Raw genomic sequence first — 7,063 nt, 5'->3', positions numbered from 1 at the left:
TGGCCGCAAACGGTGCGGCGATCGGAGCTCTAGATCAAAAGTTATGGTAGTTTGAAGATCAAGTGAGAGATAGAAGTTTGAGAGAGTGTTCTTCCCCTCCCTTACTCCATTTCAGCGTGTTTGAGTGATAAGTGAGGAGAGAGAGTGCTGAAAACTAGGGTTTTGGTTTAGTTTAGTTGGCCAAGGGCCCATTTTGGGTCCGGTTGGACCGGTTTGGCCCGTTCGGTCTAATCTTGGTCCGATTTCTTTAAAATTGGTACCGAAATTCTCGTCTCAATATCCTCTATCATATTAAGCCATAAAAATAATATTTTTGGCTTTCTAGAATAAATTCTCATTTATGGGTTAATTAGCCGTTAATTAACCGGGTCTTACAACTTGCATAGCATCTAGGTCCAATGTCGAATAATAGCTTGGAACTTGGGCTTGTTTAGGAAGTGGTAACAGTGGTGGCAATATATATCCTGAGGAAGTAAAAGACAATAGTTGAGTTTCTGGAACAAACCATGTATCATCATCGCTATCACTATTAGAACCAGATTGGATCCACTCCTCGTCTGACTCGGACTCTTCGGAAACCAAACCAACATCGAGTTTGGCCATTTGGAGAAAGGACCAATTTCTTGTGGGGGATTCGATTCTTCCCACCTAACTAGGTTCTACTGCACAACCTGTTGGGACTGTACATGAGGAAGAAGAACTATCGCCAACATCCACCAAGTCAATGAAAAATTCCATCACTTGTTCAGTCACAATCTTTTTATGACAATTGAACATAGATTGCCCGTGATCATCATCCTTTAGCCATAGTACCTTATATTGAATATTTCTCATGGTGTCTAATAAAATGCATCAATATCCAAGTTTTCGAACATGCTAAATTCTAAGCATTTTCATGTTGACCAGAATCAAAATTTTAAGCTCTGCCAATAAATGTAACCGCCAAGTATATATAACAACAAAATTACTACATTCAAAATGTGCATTATCATTTTTGCGCAATATTATTGCATTCGTATAAACAACAACTATACACTCACTAGCCATTTGGAGAATTTATCTTTGTGAGAAAGAAAAAAAAATAGATAAAATGTGAAAGCTTTTAGGAGGTGAAACCTATTGGGGGATGTGATATATATAGCAATCCTTCGCGACAAGTTCAAATACAATTTCGCATACAGCATATACGCTATAGCGTTCTCACACGATTATGCTGCTAGTAGCTGCGCAATATTAACGTTTTCCTATATTGTGTTGGCAGTGTCTGCGGTATAGTGTATGTTCTTAGATTATTTCGCAGTCCATGCCTGCGCTATAACTTGTCTGCGAAATTGTTAGTAAATGTTTAAAATAGTACAAAATTGAAAAAAATGTTTAGAAGAGTAAATATGATTTTTATTTATTAAAAAGTCAAAAATTTGTGACATAAACATTTTATCGTATAATTAAGTATAAAATAATTTCAACTATAAACATGAACAAAATAATTGAAAATAATAATCAAGTTCATTGCTAAAAAGTAAATACTATAATAATAATAGAGAATGGATATTATAATTATTATTGTAATGTCACTCTTTCTTTATATATGAACTTATGTAAATATACAATATAAAAAAGTAATGTGTAATCGTATGTAAAGTGACATTATCAAAATAGGAATGAAAATATTATTTTTCTAAATTATATACATTGTTCAAAATAAAACACAAAAAAAACTAATTGTCTGTATAACAATACTACTAGTGTAAAATTCGGGTTATGTCCGGGTCAAATATTGATCCATTATAAATATTTGTTGATATTTATCTATACTTGATACTAATAGTTATTAATTATCACTTGAAAAAGTTTTATTTATAAAAATTTATTGTATAGTATATAACACTTTTATTTCTGCTTATAGGGATGAAATTAATGTTATTATTTTTGAAGCCTATATTTGGGAAAAAAAACTATTATATTTGTTTATTTAAATAAATAATATTACATTGTTACTATACAATCTAAAAATTGAAAAACTTTGATAAAAAATATTTATATTCTAGTCACAGACAAAAACTAAATAAGTGAAAATTATTTATATTATTAGACTCTAGTGTATAGTCCGTGTTACGCATGGTTCATATGCTTAATATATTGTGTATTATCTTAAAATAAGTACTTAATAAAAAAAATAATTTATATATATTTCACAATGTTTTACTCAAATATTTTTCAATATGTTATTGCCCAATTAGATGAAATAAAACATGTTTTTATCAAATCATTGTGAAATATATGTATAGATCATTATTCCATTTAACTAAATGCTAATCAAATATTTGAAAATATTTGGTTAAGACATTAAAATTATAACGTAGAATTATTAATAAATGCTTATGCCAGAATTGTTTTATATAATGTAAGTATTATTTTATTTAGATTATTTTTATTTTATACAAAAAGTGACCAAAAAAATTATTTTTGAATATTAATATGTATATATGTCATATGTAATAAGTTTAATCTATTATTTTATTGTACGTTTATTGTTTAACATTTATTTTATATTATTGTTTAACATTAAACTATTATTGTTTAACATTATTTTATTGTACGTTTATTTTTTAAACTTAATTTTATATTATTGTTTAACATTAAACTATTTGAAGATATTGTTATTAATTAATGGTAAACAAAACGAATTATTTGGTAGTATGGAAAAAAAGCTGCATATTCTATAATTAGGTTGTCTCATTAAAAACTTACCCACTCGTTGGGATAGCAATTTATTTTGTTTTATCCTCACCTAACTATTAAATTTGAATTTACCCCAACCATTACCAACCACAACAGTCTTCTTCTAGATATAGCTCAGAAAGATAGATCAATGTAATAATGCTAAAACAAATCATGGGAATCACAAAACCAAGACAAGCAACAAAGTCGAATTGGGTGAAAACATGACCGTTTTTCCATCTGCTCCTATGGTGATTGAAGATCTTGCAAAAAATTGACAACAAACCTGGATTTAAGGGCATGGGATGAGTTAAATCGTCGATTAGTTCTCTGCAACCAAGCATCGGCGTGAGCAAATTTGGTCTTCACCGCAGCATATGGATATCTTATTTATTTATGCAATTTAATAAACTAGTACTTGTCTCCCTAATTTGTGTCTGATTATCTTTTCTCAGAATAATCGTATCTACGGATTAAGGAGTTTGCATATTAGAGTTTGACTACTATTCAACATAACCAGCTTGGGAGTAATTGATTTGTAGTTCGAATGGAAACAACCGGGAGCAGATTACAACCTTTGGGTGATAAAGTTCATCTCTTCATAGTTATATTTTACATTATTTCCACTTGGTAATGAAATTTAGTTTTTTCACTCTATAATTCAATATCTTAGCGATAACAAAAGATCTGGTTTAACATTTCTCTAATTTGGTTTGTTGTATAGTCGCAATATTGTGTTTTGAATTGAGCTGGTGCAGAGGACAACATTATTGACATTGAAAGTATCACAAGACACCATCTGTATAGGTATACTCATCATTGAGTACTTTAAAGTTTTGTTTAGTTCTCGTTATATGTAGGGATGATATAGTTGAACATATAAATCGGTGGTGGAACTATGGTAATTCTGAACACTACTTGAATGTGTGAATAAATTGCTAGTTTCTCAACTGCGATATGTTTAAAATGATTTGAAAAATTCTAACTAATGTAACTCGTGGATCTACTTTTTGCGTTTCACTATATCTACTTAATGTTACTGTACTGTGTATGGGGTTTTAGAACCCTTTTGTTCTGGTTAAGTTTCATACCTGTTCAATAGTTGCAGTTATAATTTGCAATGCTAATCAGCTTATAAATTAACTGGATTGAATTCTCACCTTTTTTATACCATACACTCTTGTTCAATTGAAAAATATAAAACATTTGAAGCATGTTTTACTGCAACCCTTTGAGGTAGCTAGTAAGCAAAATCCAAATCAACATCTTTTCTCTGACTTTTTGAGTCAAACACTAAAATAATAATAACAAAGAGAAACAAAGCAGCGTGATAAGCCTCAGATCAAAGCCATCGAGGGAAGGAGCCTCTCGTATCAAGATGAATATTACTATCCCATTTTTCCTTCTCTCTTTTTGCATGCTTCGCACTAATCTTCTTATTCTTCCTCTTCTTCTTCTTCTTCTTCTTATGCTACAACTTTCTTCAGGCACGCTGGCATCTTGTTCTTCCTTTTTTTCTCAATGCTTCATTTCACGTCATATAGGAAATGCCATTTATTTATTGCAAGAATCTGAATAACTTTTATGATTCGTGCATGCGTTTACAATTATTTTCCCCAAATCAATTTTGTTTTGTTGTCGAATATTCCAGCGATTTGACTTTCCTTTTGTTCATATGTAATTAGTTTAGGGACAGTGAAATTATAAATCTCATTTGTTTTCTGTTTTTTTTCCTCTGTCGAAGAAGACGAAAACTTTCGCTTCTATGTTGTTGAGAAGTCGATATGATTCAAGATAAAATCATCACTAATTTGTAGTTACTTAAATTATGTATTTCTTTGAAATTCTTTTGTTATATGTGTTCATAAGTATATTTTACACTGTTTCAAATTGGTTATTAAATTTAGTTTTTCACTAAATAATTCAATATCTTATCGATAACAAATGAGCTTGTTTAATATATCTATAATTTGGTTTGTGGTATAGTCGCTATATTGGGTTTTGACTTGATTTACTGCAAACGACAACTCTATTGATAGTAAAAGGACCACAGGACACCTTCTGTCAAAGTATAGTCATCTCCTTTCATTACTTGAAAATTGCATCTGTGCTAATTAATATTGCCATTAACTTTTAAATTATGTGGATTGAATTCTCACCTTTTTAATACCATACGCTCTTGTTTTATTATTTGCATGGATTTTTTTTAGGAAAAATATAGGTAGACAATGAGAATACTAAACAATGTGAACAATAGATATGTCAGATGTTCAATTCAATAGGTATGTAGATGATTATGTTCATTATTTTTAATTGGATGATTATTTCTTTTGATTCGATTTACTCATGCACAGTTAGCAATAGCTGGATGTTCAATTCACTAGGTGTGCAGATGGTTATCCTAATGTTAAGGTTTAGGAGGTAATTTAGGATGGAGTGTTTTTTTACTTTATTGGGTCAATTCTAGAGCCCATTGTTCACATTGTTTACAAAAGTCATTGTCTACCTAGCAAAGCCGTTTTTTTTATTCCCAGAAACTATTAGTTTCTATATTAATATTCTCCAGCCAGCCTTAGCTTCGCAGCCTGAGTTAGGAGCTTGTTATTTTGTATTCTCGACCCTCTATTCCTACTTTCTGTTTAGTTATGCTTATGCACTTTAGATTTCTTCACACGCAAGTAATCTTGTTTCCTGAGCATTGCTCTTTTTATTTTGTGGTTTTGTTTTATCCGTTTTTAAGGCTCCTCATATACTGTATTCCTTTCAATATTATTATGTATATATTTTATTTTAGAGGTCGTAATACCACACCACCTCTGCTTACGGCTTAAGCATAAAGATCTGTGTGGTAGGGTGTTACAGAACGATCCTTTAGAGTTTTGAAAAAAAGGTTTGCAATAATAGCAAGTGGTACAAAAGAGATGAGACTTTATTTTGAAATGGGGGCAGATTATCAAATGGAAAGATGAGACCTTTTAAACCTGTTATCCCTACAAAAAAGAATGACATTTTATTTTGAAATTAAATGTAACATGTGAATGTTATGTGCATTATGTGTGAAATCAAATATTTTGAAATGTGTAAAACTCATGAGTATTGTGAAAGCCATGATATTATTGTATATAAAATGTGTAGTTGAAACAATCCCTTATGATGACAATAATTTTCAAGAATTAAATTAAATTACTTGTACTATACAAATTACTTCTTACGGTAATATCTTTGATTAATTGATGAATTTATTATTAACAATTTATATTATTATTCCATTGAAGTTATTTTGCAAACCTGGTTTTTATAGTTTAGTGTTTGGTTTTTAGGTTAAGACATGACGATGGCAAAAAAGATGGCATTCCAAGGTGACACATCAAGTAAAGACAATTTAAGATGGACGGAAGAAATGGATGCAACTTTTCTTGATGCTTTGATAGAGGAATGTAGCAAACGAAATAGAGTTGACAGTACTTTTACTACAAGTGCATATGAAAATGTTCTTGTAATTCTAAAGGCTTCATTTGGGAACCACCTTTGGAAAGATAATCTTAAGAATAGATTGAAGACTTTGAAGGATCATTTTGGAGTTTGTGATGATCTCTTTCATAACTTAAGTGAATTTTCATGGAATCCAAATACAAAACTCTTTACCGCTAAACTTGAAGTTTGGGCGGATTTAATAAAAGTAATTAATGTCATTATAAGTTGCTAAAAAGGTTTGTAGATTCCTTTGTGCATAATTCATTTTCATTAAAATAAAAAATTTGCTATAAACTTTAATCATTGCAAAATTAATCTTAAAAGTATGAAATTATTTTGCCTTATAAATCTAAATTATTATAATTTTTTACTAGGAGTCAAATTTATACAAAATTCTACTTTCCTCATATGAAAAATGTATGTGGATAGCCAATATGTTTAAACTAAATTTCTATGAAACTATTGTTTTTGTGTATATTTATGTATAAAGATGGTCACAACTTAAAGAAAGAAAACTATATAATTAAATTAACATATATGCATCTTTTCTTTATATAAACAAGACCGGATGCAAATAAGTGGATGCGAACTCCGATCAAACATCTTGACAAATTATATTTTATATACCATCAAGACAGAGCAACTGGAAATATTGTTGGAAGTGCCAAGGAAAGAAATAAAATTATAGACAAGATGAAGGAAATTATTAATTTGAATGATGATGATTATCAAGAGCTTGATGGTGAGTGGAATGATTGGCAAACCACTACTCATTTAACTAGCCTTGTTGAGCCCTGATTTAGATAACTCAAACCAATCTAATGAAACACATGGGAATCAAAGAGGTTCTAAGCATAAAACACCAATG

At 30.0% G+C, this 7,063-nt stretch overlaps 1 long non-coding RNA gene across 2 annotated transcripts; it reads left to right on the top strand.

Annotated features, from left to right (window-relative positions):
- Positions 1 to 2,834: 2,834 nt before the first annotated feature.
- LOC148563885 (uncharacterized) lies at positions 2,835 to 6,115 on the top strand. 2 transcript variants are annotated; one of them, XR_015883264.1, is made up of 4 exons: positions 2,835 to 3,082; positions 3,177 to 3,351; positions 3,446 to 3,528; positions 6,042 to 6,115. It is a non-coding gene; the product is annotated as an uncharacterized LOC148563885 (long non-coding RNA). The 2 variants fall into 2 exon arrangements; XR_015883263.1 differs by having other exon boundaries at positions 3,177 to 3,528.
- The last annotated feature ends 948 nt before the right edge of the window (positions 6,116 to 7,063 follow it).

Source organism: Arachis ipaensis, chromosome B5, assembly GCF_059453495.1.
Source record: "Arachis ipaensis isolate K30076 ecotype BB chromosome B5, ASM5945349v1, whole genome shotgun sequence".
Classification (NCBI taxonomy): domain Eukaryota; kingdom Viridiplantae; phylum Streptophyta; class Magnoliopsida; order Fabales; family Fabaceae; genus Arachis; species Arachis ipaensis.
The sequence above is the reverse complement of the archived record's forward strand: the minus strand, read 5'-3'. Positions and strand labels throughout refer to the sequence as shown.